The sequence below is a fragment of the Callorhinus ursinus genome, unplaced genomic scaffold, assembly GCF_003265705.2.
Source record: "Callorhinus ursinus isolate GAN/ISIS: 27379988/994484 unplaced genomic scaffold, GSC_fseal_2.0 scaffold13, whole genome shotgun sequence".
In the NCBI taxonomy this organism is placed as follows: Eukaryota; Metazoa; Chordata; class Mammalia; order Carnivora; family Otariidae; genus Callorhinus; species Callorhinus ursinus.
In genome coordinates, this window is record NW_027397075.1 from 7,325,596 (window position 1) to 7,346,213 (window position 20,618).

At 51.1% G+C, this 20,618-nt stretch overlaps 1 protein-coding gene across 1 annotated transcript in view; it reads left to right on the plus strand.

Annotated features, from left to right (window-relative positions):
- The first annotated feature begins 14,472 nt into the window (after positions 1 to 14,472).
- The window catches only part of EMP2 (epithelial membrane protein 2), a 62,982-nt gene continuing 56,836 nt past the window's right edge, over positions 14,473 to 20,618 (plus strand). The window contains exon 1 of the mRNA XM_073899524.1: positions 14,473 to 14,492. The gene's annotated coding sequence lies outside the window, so the exon portion shown is untranslated. The remainder of the gene's footprint in view (positions 14,493 to 20,618) is intronic.

Below are 20,618 nucleotides of genomic sequence, written 5' to 3' on the forward strand. Positions count from 1 at the left end.
ATGGGAGGAAAAGGAGACAAAATTAGTTCTGTCGGTGGGACAGGAGAAGGCAGGTGAGGGTCAAGGAAAAGCTCTATGATGATGTGACATTGCTTGAAAACATTAAACATAGAACTCCTGCATGAGCCAGCACTTGTACTCCTAGGTATATAACCAGGAGCACTGAAAACAGATACTCAAAAAAAAAAAAAAATGCTGGTACACAGATATTCATAGCAGTGAGCTAATAAGCACAATCGCTAAAAAGGGAAAACAACCCAAATGTCCATAAATGAATGGAAAAACAAGACGTAGCCTGTCCATGCAATGGAATTTTATTCTGCGTAAAAGTAACAAAAACCTGCTTCAACACGGATGAGCCTTGAAGACATCACACTGAGTGAAAGAGCCCAGACACAAAAGGCCACACATTGTGTGATTCCATTTATATGCAGTGTCCAGAATGGGCAAATCCCTGAAACAGCAGATTGCTGGGTGCCAGGGAGAGGGGGTTGGGGAATGACGCTCAGCTAAACGCCACAGAATTGCTCGCTTTACCTGGTTGATTTTATGTCACGTGAAATTCACCTCAAATAAGAGAAAGAAAAGTCCTATTGGATTTGAGTAGTGAATGATGAGGAGGTGGAGGCAGAAGAGGGTGGGCTTTTTGGTGAGAGAAACGGCCTGAATAAAGGCAGGGAGCTAAGGTCCCGGATGCAGAAGCCCTTTGCAGAGGCGTGTGAATCATCTTGAAATAGTTTCAACTTTTTATCCCGAGGCCGGTGTTTCCCAGGCTTCATTATTCACATCAGTACTTCCGAGAGTTTTCTGTGCATGCACAGAGCACCCACAGACCTTGTTAAAAATGCAGATTCTGAGTCAGGAGGGCTGAGGCAGAGCCTGAGGCTCTAAAGTTCTAACAAGCTCCCAGATGCTGCTCCTAGTCCAGGGACCACACTGGGAGTAGGAATATCACCTCGACTGTCTGCCAAAGTCAAGCACCACCCTTCCTGTTATTCACTCCATCTTTTAGATTTTTGCACTTAAAAAAAAAAAATCTTGGATTTATTTTAAAGGCAAATTTGTAGCATGACCGTAGACAAGTGCCCTGTGCCCAGGGTTGAAAAAAGCGAAATATTGCTAATGATGTCTGGTTAGGAAGTACTGTCTGCCCAAGGTGATGCTGGCTGAAAGGCTTCTCTCCTTTTGTTCAGAAGGGAGATCAGCAAGTCCTAAAGAGGTGTTGAAGACTACCTACCGTCCAGTGTCCGGCGGAGACTATCCTTGAGGTAAGCTTGCTTGAAAGAGGACAAAGGGTCAGTTTTTCTACAAATGAATTTCAATCCTGTTTCAGGCCTTGTATGCATGAATCTAGGCATGTCTGCAGGCAGGGGGGAGTCCATAGGACCTTTAACGTGGGGATGTGAGTGACCAGATTGGTGTTTTAGAAATAATTCCTCCATGCGGAGGAGTCAGGAGGAGAGAGAAGTTGGAGGGAGGGGATGGGGTGGGGAACCCATCTATTAGAATTTAAGGCAGAGAGACAGACAGGTGCAGGAGGCACATTCATGGGGCTGAAGCCACAGTCCTTAGAGTGCAGCTTGTAGGGGGCAAGCGGGGGTCAGGATGGGAGGAGATGGGCTGGCAGTGGAGAGATCCTGAGAGTGAGAGAGAGGGGCGCTGCTGGTGTGGGCAGAGGACCAAGGGGCACAGAGAGCACAGAGAGGCAGAGTTCAGGGGAAGCAGCGTCCAGGGGATCGAAGACAGATGCAAGTGTGGGATGTTCCGAAGAATAAAGAAAACCCTTTGGAGGCAGGTGTGCTCAGTATCCCACTGGCCTGTTTGGAAAGCAAATTGGCAACATGTGTCAAGAGCCTTAAAAGTATCCAGACCCTTCCACGTAGGAATGTCTTTCTCAAGACTGTCTTTAGGAAACTATTCAAATGCAGACCCAGCTGTGTGCGTTAGAGTTTATTTATCGTAAGAGACCTCTGAACGCCGGGTCCAGCAGCAGAGTGAGCAGCTAAGCAAAGCACGGCCCAGCCGAGTCATGGAATATTGAGTAGCTCCGAGACCCATGCCAAATGCTTGAATGCTGAGGGAATGTGCTCGTAAGGCTGAAAGCCCAGAGGACAAAATTGTGATGTTAACCGATCCTCAGTTGCGTCAAAAGTGCACAGGAAAAAAGACTGTATTGAAATACACTGGCATGCTCACAGCCGATGGTAAGTGGTAAGCAAGTGCCGGCTACTCGTTTATAGGATGAATTATCTGCAGTGAACATGTCTTCCTTTATTAATCGGGAGGAAGTGCTTTTATAAATAGACCTTATTTTGCAGTACTTCGGGATTTATAGAAAAGTTACAAAGAGGACACAAGCAGTTCCCGCACGTACCCTTTGCCTGGCTTGCCCTGGTGTCATCTTCCCTAAGGGTCCTTCCGGTGCGTTTGTCAAAACTAAGAAATGAACATCAGTGCGTTAGAGTTAACAAACTCCGGAGTTTGTTTCTGTGGTTCAGACTTCTTCTGTCCTAAGATCCGACCCAGGGTAGCTCATGGCATTTAGTTCTTTAATTCCCTCGATGACGGTTTCTCAGGTGGCCCCTGTTTCTCGTGACCTTGACGGTTTTGAAGAGTACCTGTATTTGTAGGGATTTGAAGGTGTTCGTCAAATGTCTCTGAATTGGGGTTTGTCTGATGTTGTTCCCATGATTAGTCTGGGGTTACGGGTTTGGGGGAAAAGACCCCCGAGGTGACGTCCCCATGGTGGACAATGACCCTGGTGATGGTGACCGATCCCTTGCGGAAGGTGGTGTCTGCCAGGTTTTCTGCACCATATGTTCCTGCTTTTTCCTTTCTGTGCTCTGTAAGTAAGTCACTAAATCTAGCCCTCGCTCAAGGGCAGGGGGATTAAGGCCCCCATCTTGGAGGGAGAGTATTTACATAAATTATTTGTAATTCTTCCCTAAGTATGTCCTTTGACCCTTATTTATTCTATCATTTATTTGTATTTATGCACTCATGGATGTTTATTTTAGGCTTTGAGTTACAATCTAATACTACCTTATTTACCATGTCCTTCCAATCGTTCTGGCTTTGGCCATTGGGAGCTCTTTCAAGTTGGTTTCTGTGACCCTTGGACACGTGCCCCTCCCACCCTTCCGTCTTTTGAGCACTTCCTTACTTTCCAGCCCTACAAGATGCTCCAGGCTCCTCTTGATTTTTTTTTCCTTGCTCCATCCCTAGAACTAGCCATTTCTCCAAGGAGCCCTGGTTTGGTTTTTGTTTCTTTGTTTTAGTTGTTGGGTCTTTTGGTTTGGGTTGTTTTTTGTTTGTTTGTTTGTTTTTTGAGAACAATATTTAGAAACCAAGGTCTGGTAATGTGCATCAGCTATACTCAAAGAAAAAAACTGGGGGGCACCTGGGTGGCTCAGTCAGTTAGCATCTGCTTTCAGCTCATGTTGTGATCCCGGGGTCCTGGGATCGAGCCTCGAGTTGGGCTCCTTGCTCAGTGGGGAGCCTGCTTCTCCTTCTCTCTCTGACTCTTGTGAATAAATAAATAAAATCTTAAAAAAAAAAAAAAGAAAAAGAAAAAAACTAAAAAAGGAAACCAAGGTCTGGGTGCTGGGTGTGCTCATTGCTAAAAAAAATTTTTAACTCTCTCATTGTGATAAAATCCGCGTCACATAAAATTGGCCATAGCCACCATTTTTAAATGTACAGTTTGGGGGTATTGGATACATTTGTAATGCTGTGCGACCTTTACCACCATCTCTCTCTATAACTCTTACCGTTTTATAAAACTGAACCTCTATACCCATTACACACTAACTCACCACTCCCCCCGCCCCCCAGCCCCTGGCTGCCACCCTCCTCCTTTCTGCCTCCATGATTTGGACTACTCTATGTCATACACGTGAAATCCTACAGTATTTGTCTTTTTTTTTTTAAATGTTTTTTTTTAAGATTTTATTTATTTGAGAGAGAGAGAGAGAGAGAATGAAAGACAGAGAGCACGAGAGTGAAGAAGGTCAGAGGGAGAAGCAGACCCCCTGCCGAGCAGGGAGCCCGATGCGGGACTCGATCCCGGGACTCCAGGATCATGACCTGAGCCGAAGGCAGTTGCTTAACCAACTGAGCCACCCAGGCGCCCCAGTATTTGTCTTTTTTGACGGCTTATTTCTCTTAGCATCACGTCCTCCAGGGTCATCCATGTTGTAGCATCTGTCAGAATTTCCTTCCTTTTTAAGGCTGAGTGGTATACCACCGTATGGATCTACTACATTTTGCTTCTGCATTCCTCTGTCCGTGGACACCTGGGTTGTTTTCATGTTTTAGCTGCTGGGATGATGGCACAATGAACATGGGCATATACCTATCTCTTTGAGACCCAGCTTTCAATGCTTTGGGATGTATACCCAGAAGAGGAATTGCTAGGTCCTATGGTAATTCTATTTTTAATCTTTTGAGCAACCACCATGTTATTCCCCTCTAGGGTTCCCATTTCCCCACATCCTGGTTAACGCTTGTTCTCTTCTGGGCTTTTGACAGTAGCCGTCCCCATGGGTGTGAGGTGGTATCTCACTGTAGTTTTGATCTGTGTTTCCCTAATGATGAGTGATGTTGGGTGTGCTCATTGGTAAGAAAATTTTTAGTTAGAGGAAAAAGAAGGACTACCAGGTTGGGTGCCCAGGACGCTTTGGGTGAACTCTCAGAAGTGATGGGGGCAGGAGGTGAAGTGGAGGGAATGGGGATGCCCTGAGATTTTGGTCACCTCTGTACCCTCAGTCTTTGCACACAGTGGGTGTCCCATAAATACTCTATTGAGCGGATGATAAATGGCCAAACGAGCACATATGAATGCATATATATCCATCTTGGATTGGTGGGTCATTTCTGAGTTTAAGGAGAAAAAGAGGAGGGTAGTTGGATTTGGATGTGGGGAGGGTAAGCCTTCCAGTCCATCTGCTGTTTACAACCCAAGAGGCCAGTGATGTGGGATCCCAGAGTGGCCCTCAGTAGCTGGCACACTGACCAGCTGTACAGGGTGTCTCCCCACTGCAGCCCAGGCCGGAAATCCCAGAGACAAGTGCTGGCTCCATGCCAGGCCTGAGAACAAATTGGGAGAACTTGGAGGATCTCCCAGTTGACCTGCTTTCCCTGTCCCGCTCCGAAGGGATACTGCCCAGCTGGCTCCAGGGGACGCACCCCTCCCTAAACAGGGTGTGTGTGTGTGTGTGTGTGTGTGTCATGTACTCACACTTCTAGCCTTTTCCAGCCTCCATGGCCTGACCCAGCAATTTAGCATTTTTCAGAAGACCTGGCGTGTGCTGGAAATCCAGCAGACTTTGGAGATAAAGTGAGAAGCCACAAGAAAGGACATGGGGTTGAAGACAGAGGAACTGACAAGGCTGAGGGGCCTGAGACCTAAGTCTCAATTTGTTGGAAGCCTTCAAAAATATATTGAATTCATTACCAGGATTTAAATAACAAATTCTGCATTACAATGTATTTTTTTTTTTGGCTTCTCTTAAAGATAGGCTTATCTAACTACCCCACACCCACATTCTGACCCCCCCCCCCCCCGCCGTGTAACTGATACACTGAGCTCACAGCGTTGATTTTGCCGCAGTCCCCACCACACCCTATTGTTGCACAGCAGTCTTGCTTCACCCCCATATCTTGCCTGCTGACCACTTAGGCAGCTGATTTTATCCCTCTACCTTGTTGAGGCTCCCTGAAAAACCGTAGGCTCAGGGGCTAGAGAAAGACAAGGGACCTCAGCATGGGTCACACAACTACAGAGGAAGCCAATTTGGGGTAGGGACCAAGGTGCCTGACTCCTGACCTGTTGACTTCCTGTGACACCATGCTTCGCCCTCTATGTGCATTGTTTATCAGTTATTATTGTACCAGACACCAAAAGTGACTCTCCTTACAGTCTACTTCCCAGTTGGGGCGCGTTAAAAGGAGCACCAGCTCTAAGATATAAAGACGAGCTGTAGGAGGCCAGGATACTTACGAACTTGAACGCTATTGTGTGTATTCACTTTCCCAGTCCTGCTTCAGTAATTCTGCAAAACCGAGTCCAGGAAAAGTATAGTAAAACCTCGATAGTAATGCTCTAGGAAGGGCAAAAGGCCTGGGGATTTTTCATTTTCTGGTTAACAAAGATGATCCCAAAGGCCCCCTTTTTGGGTTTTAAGCTTCGGAATCACAGGAAGTTTCTTGCATGAATGGATGGAGCTCGTGAGGGCCTCAGGAAAGATACTTTCAACCCCTCGTTTTTGAGAAGAGAAAGCCCCATCCAGAGAGGCACGGTGACTTGCTTACAGTCACACAGCAAGTTAGAGGGTGCCTATCCTCCCCGTTCTCTCCAGATCTCCCAGGACTGCTACTGGAAATCCTGCTGAGGGGTCTCAGTCCACTCTCTTGTCCTGTTAGGAGAGCTAAGGGGTCACACTGGCTCTGTGCTGAGGGTGACCTTGAAGTCTACAGGAGTTGTGCCATCTGGTCTGGGAATGAAGGTGGCTGTGAGTTGGGATGCATGGGCGGGCTGCCCTTGGAAGCTGCCTTACTCGATATGAGGTTGTCTCTGTTCATTTGTTCATTGATTCATTGATTGATTCATCCATCCATCCATCCATCCATCCATCCATCCATCCATCCATCCACGTTGATGTGACATATTCCCTGAGTGCCTGGCACATGCCAACAGCTATACCAGGCACTTCAGCCCCAGCAGGGACTACGCCAGGCCCAGTCCTGCCTTCATGGGACGCTGCACCACAATCACCCCTCAGCATCCCAGGGGGAAACAACAGTGTTTCGCTGAGGAGTCAAGTGATGTTTTAAAAAATGGTCTTCGAGTGTATACTCATTGCTTGCAAAAGTGAATTTGCAAGGCCTTCTTCTACTCCTCCTCCCTGAACCTGAGTTCTGTCTCCTCCAGTCCTCCACTCCTCCACAGTGATCATCCTTTGCTCTCCCAGCCTGGGCAGCACCTCCAACTCCTGCTCCAACTCAGGCCCCTCCCCAGGTCTGTTCACCCATCCCACACCTCGTCCCTTCACCCCTGAATTCCCCCAGGGGCTTCCCTGGTGTAGTCTGCCCCAGCCTCAATGAAGACTGTGACCAGTTGCAGACTGCCTGTGTTTAAGGAAGACAACATGATCAGTTTTTTTTTTTTTTTAAAGATTATTTATTTATTTGACAGAGAGAGACACAGCAAGAGAGGGAACACAAGCAGGGGACCGGGAGAGGGAGAAGCAGGCTTCCCGCCGAGTGAGGAGCCCGATGCGGGGCTCGATCCCAGGACCCTGGGATCACGACCTGAGCCGAAGGGAGACGCCCAATGACTGAGCCACCCAGGTGCCCCATGATCAGGTCTTTTTTTTTTAAGATTTTATTTATTTGAGAGAGAGAGAGAGAGAGAGGGAAAGAGAGCAGGGGGAGGGCAGAAGGAGAGGGAGAAGCAGACTCCCTGCTGAGCGCAGAGCCAGATGGGGGCGGGCAGGGGCTTGATCCCAGGACCCTGAGACCATGACCTGAGCCACCCAGGTGCCCCAGTGTGATCAGTTTTAACATATGTATTCACCCAAGAAACCATAGCCACAGCCAAGACAGTGAATGAACCCATCACCCTGACAAGTTTCCTGTGCCCCCTACCTTGGTCATACCCCCTTCAACTGGCTGATTACTGATATGTTGGGTTTTTTTTAAAAAGATTTATTTATTTGAGAGAGAGAGCTCTCTAGTGAGCAGGGGGAGGGGCAGAGGGAGAGAGAGAGTCTTAAGCAGGCTCCACACCCAGTGCGGAGCCTGACAAGGGGCTCGATCTCACAACCCTGAGATCATGACCTAAGCCACAATCAAGAGTCGACGCTTAGCCGACTGAGCCATACTGATTTGTTTCTATCCCTAGAGATGAGCTGTAGTTTCTAGAATTTTGTGCAAATGGAACCATACACTGTGTCCTCTTTTTTTCCCCCCCTTTTTATACCCCATATAATTGTTTTGAGATTCGTCCATGTTGCAGGCATCAACAGCTGGTTCCTCTTTACTGCTGAGTAATCCTCTGTCCCTCTCCTTGTGGTTTTAGTAAAACCCAGTGCTGCATAGGGGAGCGAGACCTGTGCTGCTCACTAAGCACAGGTGATCCTATCCTCGCCGGTCCTCTGTACCTAGTGTGCCCTCCGTGAGGACCTCTAGGGAGGCCAGGAACATTGGCAGGAGCAGCTCCTTGAGCCCATGTGAGCATCAGGACATGGGCAGAAAAAATACATAATGCATAATACATCTCAAACAGCATTTAAACAATGATTTAAGTGTTGGTGGGAGGCTGCTGTGTTCAGCCAACACGTTATTGAATTGATACCGGCCTCCTGTTGTTGCAGATTTTCTCAACAAATCCTGAAAGCACGGACTCTCTGTCATGGGTGGAAGGGGGCCTCTTAATCATTGTTTTTTTTTTTTAAGATTTTATTTATTTATTTGAGAGAGAGAATGAGAGAGAGAGAGAGCACATGAGAGGAGGGAGGCTCAGAGGGAGAAGCAGACTCCCTGCTGAGCAGGGAGCCCGATGCGGGACTTGATCCTGGGACTCCAGGATCATGACCTGAGCCGAAGGCAGTCGCTTGACCAACTGAGCCACCCAGGCGCCCCTTAATCATTGTTTAAAAGGGGCGGTGGTATAATGTCATGGTTAAAAGCTGGGCTTTCAAGTTGGATTTGGATTCTCACGTGGACTCCACTCTCTATTAGCTGTGCTGCTCTTGGGAGAGCTGCTTCACCATTCTGTTTTCTGCCTCTGTTTTCTCATCCATAAAATGGGCCCAGTAAACCTCTTCCATTGTTGTTACCCAAACACCCTTTTACAGGTGACCGTTAAGACTAAGTATAACCCTGCACACGAAGGGTGTTCAGTAGTATTTTTTCAAAAGCGGCTCACATTAATGGAGTACTGCTCTGTGCCGGATAGTTTTTCAGAGTGCTGTCCCATGTAATCATTGCTGAGCCCCAGAACACGGGTTCTATTTACACGTCATTTTATGGACATGGAAATAGAGGTGCAGAGAGGTTACGAAACTTGCCCACAGTCGCACAGAGAGTGAATGGCCGAGACAGTTTAAGCCCTGCTGTGTGACGTCAGGGCGTGAACCGCTGACCACAGCCTCCCCAGTGAAGGAAAGCTATGCCAAGGGGGCCCGAGAGTCCAGGATGGGTCTGGCAAGGCCCCTGGCAAAGGCCAGGCCCACAGGAACAGAATGTTCCCCCAGCCTTACTCGCCCAGCAGCTGCCCTGGGGGAAGAGCATTTCTCCTCCTCTGCTGACATATAGCAAAAATAATAAGACTTGGAGATCACCTTCTGAGTGCTTATGAGATGCCAGGTACTTGACCCTGTATCCCAAGTAATCCCACACTCATCCTTTGGAGTAGCTGCAGTTTCTGTCCCCATTTTATAGAAGAGGAAACTGAGGCACAGAGCGGCTAGGTTGCTCGTCCATAGGGACACAGGATGAGCTGACACTGGCCCCCAGGTGGCTCCCCCCTGGCACTCCCCCCCCCCCCCACACTAGCTAGCTAGCTAGCGGCAGGCAGCGAGGCGCTGGGAGGGAGGCGGCTGCATTGTTGGCCTTGCCCAGAAATGTCAGTGCGTCACCATCATACAAAGTCCTGGCTGTTTGCTCCTTTCGTTCCCAGGGCGCTCTTGACAAGTGTCCCCTCACGAAGGCTGAGGGTGGAGGGGCAGGAATGGGAGGCAGGTTCAAAGCACGCAATTAAAATTCCTAAGGAACTATGTGAAGTCCTTCTATTCCTCCCCTAAAAACATACAGAACATTCTTGATCTCTCTATTGGGCTGGGGGCTGGACTTGAAGCCTCTCGCTGCACCTTCCCGGGTCCCATGTGACTGCAGACGGGCTCCGGGGAGGAAGGAATTCGGTGTCCCAGAGACAGCTGGTCCTTCCCTCCTCCCCTCCCAACTATGCTGCTTGGGATTCCTGGCGCTCCTCTGGGGGCAGACACGGGTGTGGGCACCCATGAGGAGCAGAGCCCGGGACAGCCTGAATGGGGGGCATCCAGGGGGCTGCCGGCCCGGCTCCCCTACTCTCCACCCCACTACCACCACATGCCTGGTGGGTTTGAGCCTGGCAGTGGGGGAGGGGGGAAGGCATGTCTGCTCACCCCCCCCACCCCCCGCACCAGGCTGTTGGCGGTCTCTGAAGATGAGGGAGACCCATCAGCCCAGGATATGAGTCAGAGGACTGGCCTTCCCAAGGGGTGTGTGGCCTCCTGTCCTGATAAGGGGTCACCCTGATGGGGAACTGAGAAGCAGGCAGGGAAGCCTCGTGCCCTAGAAGGGCAGGACTGCAAGCAGGTGCTCTCTCTTAGGTTCGCCTCACTCTTCCTGACCTGGAAGAGGGGGGTAGGGGTGACTGCTTGAAGGGTACAGGCCCCTTTGGAGCCGATGAAGAGGTTTTGGAACTAGAAGAGGTGCTGGGTGTGCAACATGGCGAATGTACTAAATGCCACTGAATTGTGCACTTTGGGGAATTTTAGGCTATGTGAATTTCACCTCAGCTTTAAAAAAGTTATGGCCACTCCTTCCCTCGACCTCATTTGCCTAAGTAAATGTCTGTGTGGACTCTGGAACATTTCCACTAGATACAAGAAAACATGTTGATGGAAAACTCGGACAGTATCTTGACATTTTATGTAATAAATCGAGGCACACACATAAATATAAGGAGGCCCTGGGGCTTGGGGGCTCAGGGTCCTGCGAGGGCAGGGTCCACATTTGCAGGAACCAAGGGCCTTCTGACACCTTGCTCCCGGCTTGCCTCACCTGGTCCCCGCCCTGCCCCCAGGTACCTGCCCAGGGGCCCTGGGCTTCTGTCTCCTGTCACCCTCTTCCCTTTTCCCTACAGGCAAGGGGGAGTCTTTCGCCTTCTTTGTGAGCCAGCATGAGAGTTAAAAGCACTCGCTGCAAGGGGGTCCGAAGCCCCTTTGCCTGGGTTTAAATCTGGGCTCTCCAGCTCACTCTCTGGGTGACTGTGGGCAACTCTCTTCAGTAGCCTGAGACTTGATTTCCGCATCTGTAAAATGGGGACAATGTTGTCACTGTCTTTATTCACAGGGGCTCAGCCAGGGTTATTTGAGATAAGGTCTGTGAATTGCGGGCTACAGAGACTGGCATGCATCAGGGTTGGCTAGCAGGTCCTGCTTGCCCAGTCTCAGTTCGGAACCCCCTGCCACCACTTAGAGAGCTCCAGAGGGGGAGGGACAGGACCTTCACTTCAGAGGTCTTGTTAGCACAGGACTCGCTGATTTAGCAAGTGGTGGAGTAAGTTTGATGAGGGGGCCCTCACTGCTGCTCCTGGGACAGGAGGAGGGGAGAGGGTTGAGGCCCCCAGGAAGGGATTGGAGGGGGTGATCACCCTTGGAATGGAAGGATGCAGAAACTCTGGTGCATCCCCACCCTGCCTCCTTGTCCCGGTTTCTCATAAACCCCATTGAGGGTTAGTCCTCCCCTCCCTCCCCCTCTAACTGGTCCAGGAGCCTTACATCTAATCAGAGGAGTAAAGATGCTGGGGAGGCGGTGGAGGCGCCCCCCTCCCTCCGTTATGGGGGTGGAGGTGGGGAGAGCACAGATTAAGAATTAAGGCTGAGGTTTGGCCCCGCCCCCTCATGGCTGTATGTAAATAAGGCCCAGTCTGTGGCCCCGCCCCATGAGCCGCGCCACGCCCCCCCAGTGTCTGAATGGACAGGAGGCACGGGCCTGCTCCGTGCCAACCGCCCTTGGCAGCCCACTCCCCGTGGGCATAGCCCACCTTCCCCAGCTGCCGCCTCCTTCCCACCAGCTTCTGCAGGACTGATGAGGGGCTGCGGACCCCCCAGCTCCTGGCTGCCAGCCACACTGCAGGGCAGGAGGGTGTGGGAGAAGGGGCTCAGTCAGGTAGGTACGCAGATGAGGAGGAGTGTACCCCGCGGGGCTGAGTGTCTGCTCTTCTGCGTTCCTTCCCCCTTGCGCCCTGTTAACATCTTGGCAGGTGACCCCAGGGGTCAGAGGAGGTGGGTGGGATGGGGGCCTGGTCCTGGCACTGGCTTCTGAGGGGCAAGGGAGCCAGGGGTGGATCTTGGCAGTAGGACTAGAAAACAAATTCCTCCCTCCAGACCTTCCCCTCCCCCGCGTCCCCAGCCCCCAAGGTGGGTGTTGATGTTGGGAGCAAAAACCAAGTCCAAAGCTTCCTGTCTGCCAAGGCTGGACTCTAGGCTACCTGGGCTCCCCCTCCTCCCTCTGCAGGGCCCCCCAGGAGGAGGGGATTACGAGGGAAGCCTGATTTTGCCAGTCTGGCTGTAGGGTTCAGCACGTATAACAGCTGAAAGAAAAATTCTTCAAACACCAAGCAAGTCGGCCCCTCTTGCACAAAAACCTTTCCAGAGCTCCCCAGTGCTCCTGGGGTACCTGCCCCACCCCAACTTTCACTCTGCTCCACCTCTCCAGCTCCTCCTTCCTCCTGTGCTCCACTGGCCTCCCACTTTCCCCAGAGGGCCTTTGCACATGCCGTTCCCTCTTTCACCCAGTTACCAGCCTTGTGCTTCAGCACCCACCTCTCAGTCGGCTCGCCAGGACAGCCTTACCTGCCCTCCGCTGGGTGCTCTCAGCTTCCTTCCCTTCCCAGTGCTTAGCTCTGTTTAGAATTCTCGTTCCTTGGGGGAACAGTAATGAGACTCATGGGAAGTACTTTTTAAAAATGCAGGTGCCCGGGCCCTTCCCCAGCCCCGGCATCAGAACCTGGCGGGGTGCGGTCTCTCATGCCTCTCGGGTGATTCTGTCCAACACCGTGGGTGGTCGTTGTCTGCACCCCTGCTCAGCTCCCAGGGCCAGGAGGTGGGCACCATCTTTTTCTTTATTCTTGCAAGCCTACCTCCAGCACAGCGTCTGGCAGGTGATGGGTCTCCAGAAATATTTGTTAAATGAGTGGATGGCTACAGAATGAATGGAATTAGTTCCAGTGATGAACTTTAATTCAATTCCAAGTGTACTTGTTACCCTGCCTACACAAGACTAGCTCACTAGGAGAATCCCAGGTGGATTGAGGGGTCCCCTGGGAATTTGAGCTGTCTGTGTGTGTGTGTGTGTGTGTGTGTGTGTGTCTGTGTGTGTGTGTGAGAGAGAGAGAGAGAGAGAGAGAGAGAACAGGACATGAATAAACCCAAGCTTGGGTCTGAGATAGAGGCAGGTTTGTAGGGGAGCCTACCTGTGCTGTGAGCCCCCAGTGAGGCCAGAGGCGTCCTGGAGGCCATCCCGAGGTAGCTAAATCCACCCCCTTCCCTGGGAAGGCATTGCCCCCGCACCCCCACCCCAGCGCAGGTGGAGGGAGAGGAACTGTTGACACCTGTGGGGAGGTGAGGAAACAGGCCAGGGTAGCAACAATTATAATAGTAGCAATCATTAAGGTACGCATTTTTGGCACCGCTATAATGCTAGGCCCTGTTCTGAGATGATACAAGTTTGCTCTTGCAACCCAGTAGCTGCTTGGGCAGAGACAGCCCCTTTATTTCCTGCCCTGCACTCACCTCCTCTCCCTTCCCTCGCCCTCACCTCTGCCAAGTGTTAAGCTCTGAGTCGGGGCAGTTCTTTCCTGCCCCCATCCTGGATGTCAGACCGCCCCCCCCGCCCCCCCCCCGCCCCCGTCTCCCTGTAAGCACTCATGCATCCCAATGGAGCTCTCCATTTGGGGTTCTGGAAATATCACCACTGCCCTGGAATGGGGGCCTCTCTGCCTGAAGCACAAATGTAGAGGTAAGGGGGAGGGAGGGGTGCAGCAGAGGGAGCCAGCCCCACCCCAGCTCTCCTCTGTCCTGCCTTCCCACCCTGCAGCGAGCACCCACGAGGCAGCTGTGTGCATTTCAGGATTTTGAGCTTGGCAGGACGCCTGTGAGGCTCATTTCTGAGGGGGCAGAGAATGGAAAGAGGCGGACGAGCAAGAGGCTTTCCCAGTGCCCTGCCCAGGCTGGGATGGACGGTATCTTCCAGATCAAAACCCAGCTGGCTGGCACCCAGGCCTGCAGGGAATCCCTCCCCTCTGGTGCAGCAGGGGAGGGATGGGTATGCAAAACAGGGGTGGGCGTGGGAGGGGAGCAGGCTTTGGGGGCTGGTTGCCCTGCAGTCCCTGAGCCTGGAGGGGTTACTATCAGACCCCACCCCCCGACCCGGACTGAAGGGACGTGTTTCTGAGCCGGGTGGGCCGGGCTGACACTAAAGGCTTGTTTGCCTCCTGCCCACACTCACTGGGAATCGCCTTAGGCTGGGCGCCCGGGGTTGCTGCTTACGCCAGTGTCTGGACGAGTAGGCACCCCCCGTTCCAGGTCTGCATCCCCCTGCAGCTCTGAGAGTGCCTCAAAAGGCAAGTGCCCCCGGGTGGTGACCTTTGGGACAACGTAGGGATGGACCAGAGCGAGGGGAGCCCCTGGACTTGCCAGACCTGGTAAACAGGGCCCCCAGAGGTAAAAAGCTCTGAAGTCTCTGCCAACCCCAACCCCCTGGAGTGGGTGGGGAGGGTGGGGAGTCCGTGGACCAGGGGTTCCCAACCCACCCCTGAGCAAGACTCCCAGAAACCGTCTTAGCCCTGTCCTTCCCCTTATCAAACCCGGCCCCCAGCTCTGGGGGGTCCGGAAAGGAGAGGCCCCCTTGGAAATTCTGGGTTGCTCCAGGATTTGAAAAGAAAGCAGGCAGCAAGGCATTGCTTTGGGAAGGGGCACTGGGGTTTTGTCTGGTCCGGGGTTGCATGGGTCTGGAGGCGTGAGGTGTGCTCACAGTCAGGAGGTCACCATATTCCTGATCTGGTGGGGAGGAGCAGGCTGGGCAGCAAAGGGGGAAGGGCAGGGTGGTTGGCATCCTAGATTCTGACTTTGCCCTTTTGGTTTGTGCAACCTCACTAGGCCCTGAATTTCACAAGGGCCCTGTGCTCGAATTTCCACCTTCTCGAAATTCTTAATTTTGAACCAGGGACCCTACATTTTCATTTTGCACTGGACCCTGAAAATTATGTGGCTGATCCTAGTCTTAAAACTCAAGGAACCTGGTGGCACTAGAGTTTCTGTGTAGGGGAAGCTTTTCAGTGAAAGGCTGGTTGGAAGTGCGAGCTGGACAAGTCTTGAAACTGCTCTTGGATAATAATAATGATGGAGCTGAAGACATTACAGTCTTATAGCACTTACTCTGTGCCAGTCATCATCTGAAATGCTTTATATGAATTAACTCATTTCATCCTTATAGCACCTCTGTTTGATTCAGAACCACTGCTATGCCCATTTCACAGCAGAGAAAACTGAGTCTCAGTGAGGTCGAGGAAGTGGCTGGGTCAGTCCTGGGCAACTTGGCTCCACAGCTCCTCACCTCCCACCCCCCATTCATTGGTGTTTAAAGGGGTTTCTTGTAGACCACATATGATTGGGTGTTGTGTTTTATCTACTCTGATGGTCACTGTTTCCTCACTGGTGTATTTAGACCATTCACATTTAATACAATTACGGTTGGGTTAATCTCCTCCATGTCTGCAAAAGTACTCAGTGCACTTACTCTTCTTTCAAAAAATCTTGCCCTTCTTTTCTGCCTTCTCTGTTTTCAGTTGTTTTATGTGATTCCATTTTTTTCCTCCTCTCCTTGCATATCAACTATACTTACTTAAAAATATTTTTAGGGGCCCCCCGGGTGGCTCAGTCGGCTACCTGTCCAACTCTTGATTTCGGCTCAGGTCATGATCTCAGGGTCGTGGGATCAAACCACCCCCACCCCTTGTGGGGCTCTGTGCTCAGCAAGGAGTTTGCTTGAGGTTCTCTCTCTCTCCCCCTCTCTCTCCTCCTCCCCCTGCTCTTTCTCTCGCTCTGAAATAAATCTTTTTAAAAATCTTTTTTTAGTGGCTGCCCTAGAGATTTTGCAATATACATTTACAGCTAATCTCAATCCATTTTCCATTGCTTCACGGAGTCTTCCCACACTCTCCCTCCCCTCTCTTATAACGTGGCTGCCACCCACGTCCCTTCCTAGGTGCTCCAGTCACCCAACACGGTGCTGCAGCTACCCGTCATTGGTGGCAGTCATTCCGATTTGCAGAGCCTCACATGACCCTATGAGGCAGGGCTGTCCTCAGCCTCATTTTGAAGGGGAGTCAACAAAGGCACAAAATGTTTAACAAGCCACCAACAAGCCACCAACAAGCCGCCTGGCCGCTGCCAGCAAGTGGCAATGCTGAGCTTTGAACCCCAGGTGTCCTCCCTCTGTGTAGCCAGCAGCCTTTGTTTAGTTGATAATGTTCCATGTCATCCAGTGGAGCAAAGTTTTCTAAAGAGACTTTTATTCTCATATTTTATATGGTGTTTTCAGTTCCTATTGTTCTGGTCGGTGCCTTATTACTATGAAGGGGGGTTACTTTGGAGAGGTTGATGGAGATGGGGAGCTACCAAGAGAATTTGGGTTCTGGCCTCCTGCGTTGAGGACTCCTCAAATCACGCTGTGCTCCCCTGTAGGCTTAGAGGGCAGGGCTTGCAGTGCCCACCTCTGTGGCATGATGCACTGAGGGCTGGGACACCCTATGTAGAAACACAGCTTCTGCTCCCCAAGGTCAACAATTCTGGCCTGTGTTGCAAAACCTCTCTGCAGAAGAGCTTGGTCTCTGGATTCTCAGTGTAGGCTGTTCCCTAGTGGCCCAAGGGTTGCCCTTGGAGGGAGGCCAAAAAAGGCATCCTGGGGACCCTGCCTGCAGGAACTCGACTTCCTGAGCCAGCCCAGACAGCACCATTCTCAGGGATGGGCAGGAAGGAGCCCCTTTCTGTTTGTAAACAGTGGCCGTGCCCTGCTGTCACCCTTCCTTCTTCCTGCCCTCCCCAAGCTTCACCCACTTTGGCAGGGAGAAGGGACCTGGCCACGGGTCCTGGGGCAGGAGTGGGCAAAACAGTCCCCCCACCAACCCAAACTGGGCTGATTTTCCAGGCTGGTGGGGAATCCCCCTCGGGGCAACTGGAGTCAGATCTGAATTCCTGGGGCAGACACAACCCTAGCTGATCTTGGAGGGGGAAGCCCGGCTAGAAGAGAGGGGACCTGAGGACCTCCTCTCAAAATGGTTACAGAACTGGGGCTTTGGGGCACCCAGTGACAGGCTAGGAGAGTCCACACTATGTTAGGCATGTTTTTGATGGCCAGCATCCATTCTTCCTTCTGTCTCCAGCATCCCAATTTCCCTTTGAGGAACCAACCCCCTCCCCCACTTTCTCAAGTGTCCTCACCCCTCTGCTCCAGGAGACAGATCAGACTTGGCCTGTTAGCATAATCCATCCCCAGCCACCGCGTTGGGTCAAGTGTCCACTGAGAGTCAGCCCTGGGACTTTTGCTGGAACTACCTAGAGAAGACCTCTGTTTGCTGAACCTGTTGAGCTGGTCAGATGTAAATTCGGAGCTGCTGACTTGCCTGCCAACAGAGGGAAAACAGAGCCCAAAGATGATTTTTAAAAATGGCATTTCGTAAAGAAAAGGAAGGATGAATTATTCACTAAAGGGGACAATTGGCTACACATTGAGGGGAAAATTAAGTCAGATCCCTTCCTCATATCACAAACAGAAATAGTTCCAGTTGGATGAAAGAAAAAAGGATTGAGAAGTGAATGTAGTAGAAGAAAATGCAGGATACTTTTGGATAAATTTGGGACTGGGCGAAATCTTAGATTTCCCTGGATTTCTGCAACAATCCAGAAGCCCCCCAAGGAAACTATGCACAGATGGGGTGCATAAAAACAGAAACCCATGTAGCCAAAGAGACTACAGAAAAAAGTTGAAAGGCTGATCATGATTGGGAGAAAATATTTGCAATATTGCTGTGGACAGGTAGATGTAAATGCCTCTAATTACAAAGAAGTCTCAAACCCAAACTGGGCAAAGGACATGAACAGGCAAATCATGAAAGAATGGTCAGCTGGACCATTGTTCACTGCAAGAAGCACTGATCCAAAGGGGCACCTTAGGGAAGGGATTAGAAATGATGTCAGGCATGAAGTGTTAAAGGAAAGGAAACTATTTAGCCCAGAAGGAAACAGGTTAGAGTGGTGTTGCCCAATAAAATATAATGCCGGATGCATAGGAAATTCTAAATTTTCTAATAGCCACTTAAAAAAAAAACAAAGAGAAAGACGTGTAATCAATTTTAATGACATCTTTTACTTAACCCAAATAGTGTCATTTCAGCATGTTATCAACATAAAAATTATTTATTGGCTTTTGGTACCAAGCCTTGGAAATCTGGTGTGTATATTACGTTTACGGCATGCCTCAGTTCAGGCCAGCCACGTTTCAGATGCTCCACCGTGATAGATCGTGGCAGCTACCATATTGGGCAGCACGGTGCTATCGACTAAGTGAATGGATCACAGACCTGGGGCCGTGTCCTGGCTTTCTCATTTGCTAACTATGTGACCTTTTTGATGTTCCATGTCTTCCTTTGAAAAATGGCACTATTGGGCTGTGTGGGTTTTAAATGGAATTCACATAAGGCATCTGGCTTACTGGCTGGCACGGAGTTAAGAGCATAACAGTTTATTTGTAGTTACTCATTGTTACCAAATAGCTGATCAGTCTGTAAGCACAGTGAACAAAAAGAAAACCAACGGCAGCGTGTTAGATTTTAATGCGGCCTAAGAAAGAAGTCCATGTCCAGTCCTACAGGCGCCAGCCCCATGTGACCTTGGAGCGCCAAAAGAGCTAGCCCGGTGGAGAAGGGCTTAAGTGTAAAATAAAACACCAGATTTCCAAGACTCGGTGCAAAAAATAGAATGTAAAACGTCTCACTAAATTTTTTTAAATGTAGCTCATGGGCTGATCACATGTTGTATATGTTGGGTTAAAAAAAGAAATACATTACTAAAATTAATTTCACCTGTTTCTTTTTTATGGCTTGCAACAACATGAATGTGCTCACGTTATAGTTCCATTGCATGGCGTTGATTTAGGACTCTGCAGCGGAGGGATAGAATGCTTTGTTGGTAGTGAGTTCCCCATCCTGAGAGTGCTTCAAGCTGAGGATGCGTGATAGGGAAGTGGGGGTGGCATAGGATGATGCAGAGCTGGGGACTTGTGGGTTTCTTGAGCTCCTAGCCATAGAGGGGATCCTGGGGCATGCTGGCAGGCAGCTGACTGAGACCTAGAAGGCTGCCTTCCCTCCCGCACAGCAGGACTTATGTCTTCTGCACAGGAGTCCAGTATGACATAGCGTTGGCTCAGGGGTCAGTGGCTGGCCAAAGGAAGGAGGGGGCCCTGCCTGCCTTCTGTGTCCTTGTGGCTTAGAGCAGCTCAAGGTCAGCTCCGTGAGGTGCCCCTTCTTCCCTGCCCCCAGTGTCTAGAGGGAGCCCCCACCCCCATTGCTGTCTGCTCAGCCCCACATCCTGGGCAGAGCTCCCACGTGGGGGAAGTTCTTGGCTGCCTGGACACATGGAGAGGCCCTTGGAGGGAGTATCTTAGCAGATGCAAAGGCAGGACACCATGTCCCCCACCCCAGCAGCCAGACAGCTTCCTCCTCGAAGCCCGAGGCCCATGGCATCGTGGAAGGGCCAACCCCAGTATTCACTAGTTGGCCCGAGGGGAGCAGAGCCACCGAGAACCTGAGTGAATTTTGCTTAAAATCGAAACCCACAAGAAGCAGGGTGCCCGGAGCTCAGCCTGGAGTCTCTGCTCCAGCCCCAGAGGCTTGCCCGTTACCAGGGGACCTTGGGCAGGTCCCTTACCCCCTCTTGGCCTCAGTTTCCTCATTCACCGGAGCAGGTAGGGGGACACCAAGTGGCCTTTCCAGTTCTTAAATCCGGGGATCATGTGACTCATCCACCCATCGGTTCCTCAGCTCCGTTCCGTGGCATCCTCTTGCTTCCCTGCTGTGCCTGCGCCCGAATCTCCCCTTCTGTAAGGACCCCAGTCTCCTTGGATGAAGACCCACCCACATGACCTCATTTTAACTCACTCAGCCCTTCAAAGACGCTGTCTCCAAGTACGGACCTGGGCTGAGGTGCTGGGGCCTAGGACTTCCGCAGATGAATTTGAGAGGGGAGCACGGTTAGGCTCAAAACACCCCTGGAAGGCAGGCAGAGCCTCTTTCCCCTGCAGAGATCCTCAGATAATCTTTGTTTAAAGTCAAGGTTGGCGTGGGGGCAGGTGGGGAAGGGGGAGACTTGGGCAGGGAATAGAAAGTGCCCCTTCGGGGTTCTTCATCTCCACCCTGACAGTACCCCCCTCCCCCGCCCCGCCGTGATGCTGACAGCTTAGACAGGGGAAATGGCCAAGTGAACAGAAATTGCCTCCTTATCATAGAAGAGTGTTGACCCCAGTGGGGAGAGTCAGGAAGGCTTCCCGGAGGAGGCGCTGTAAGGAGGCCAGGGATCCCAGCCAGGTGAGACCGGTTGGGGAAGAGCTTTCTGAGTGGAGGAAGGAAAGCAGGAGGTGCAAACTGGTGTGTGTGACAGAGGGTGTCTTATGAAGGAGGCTCCAGTGTCAAGTTCAAAGCCAGGGGACACAAGTGGCAAGAGACAAGAGGGGGCAGCCCCAGGAAGTCCTGAATGCTGAGGAATGTGGACTTTGCCTGAGAGCTCTAGGAGTTA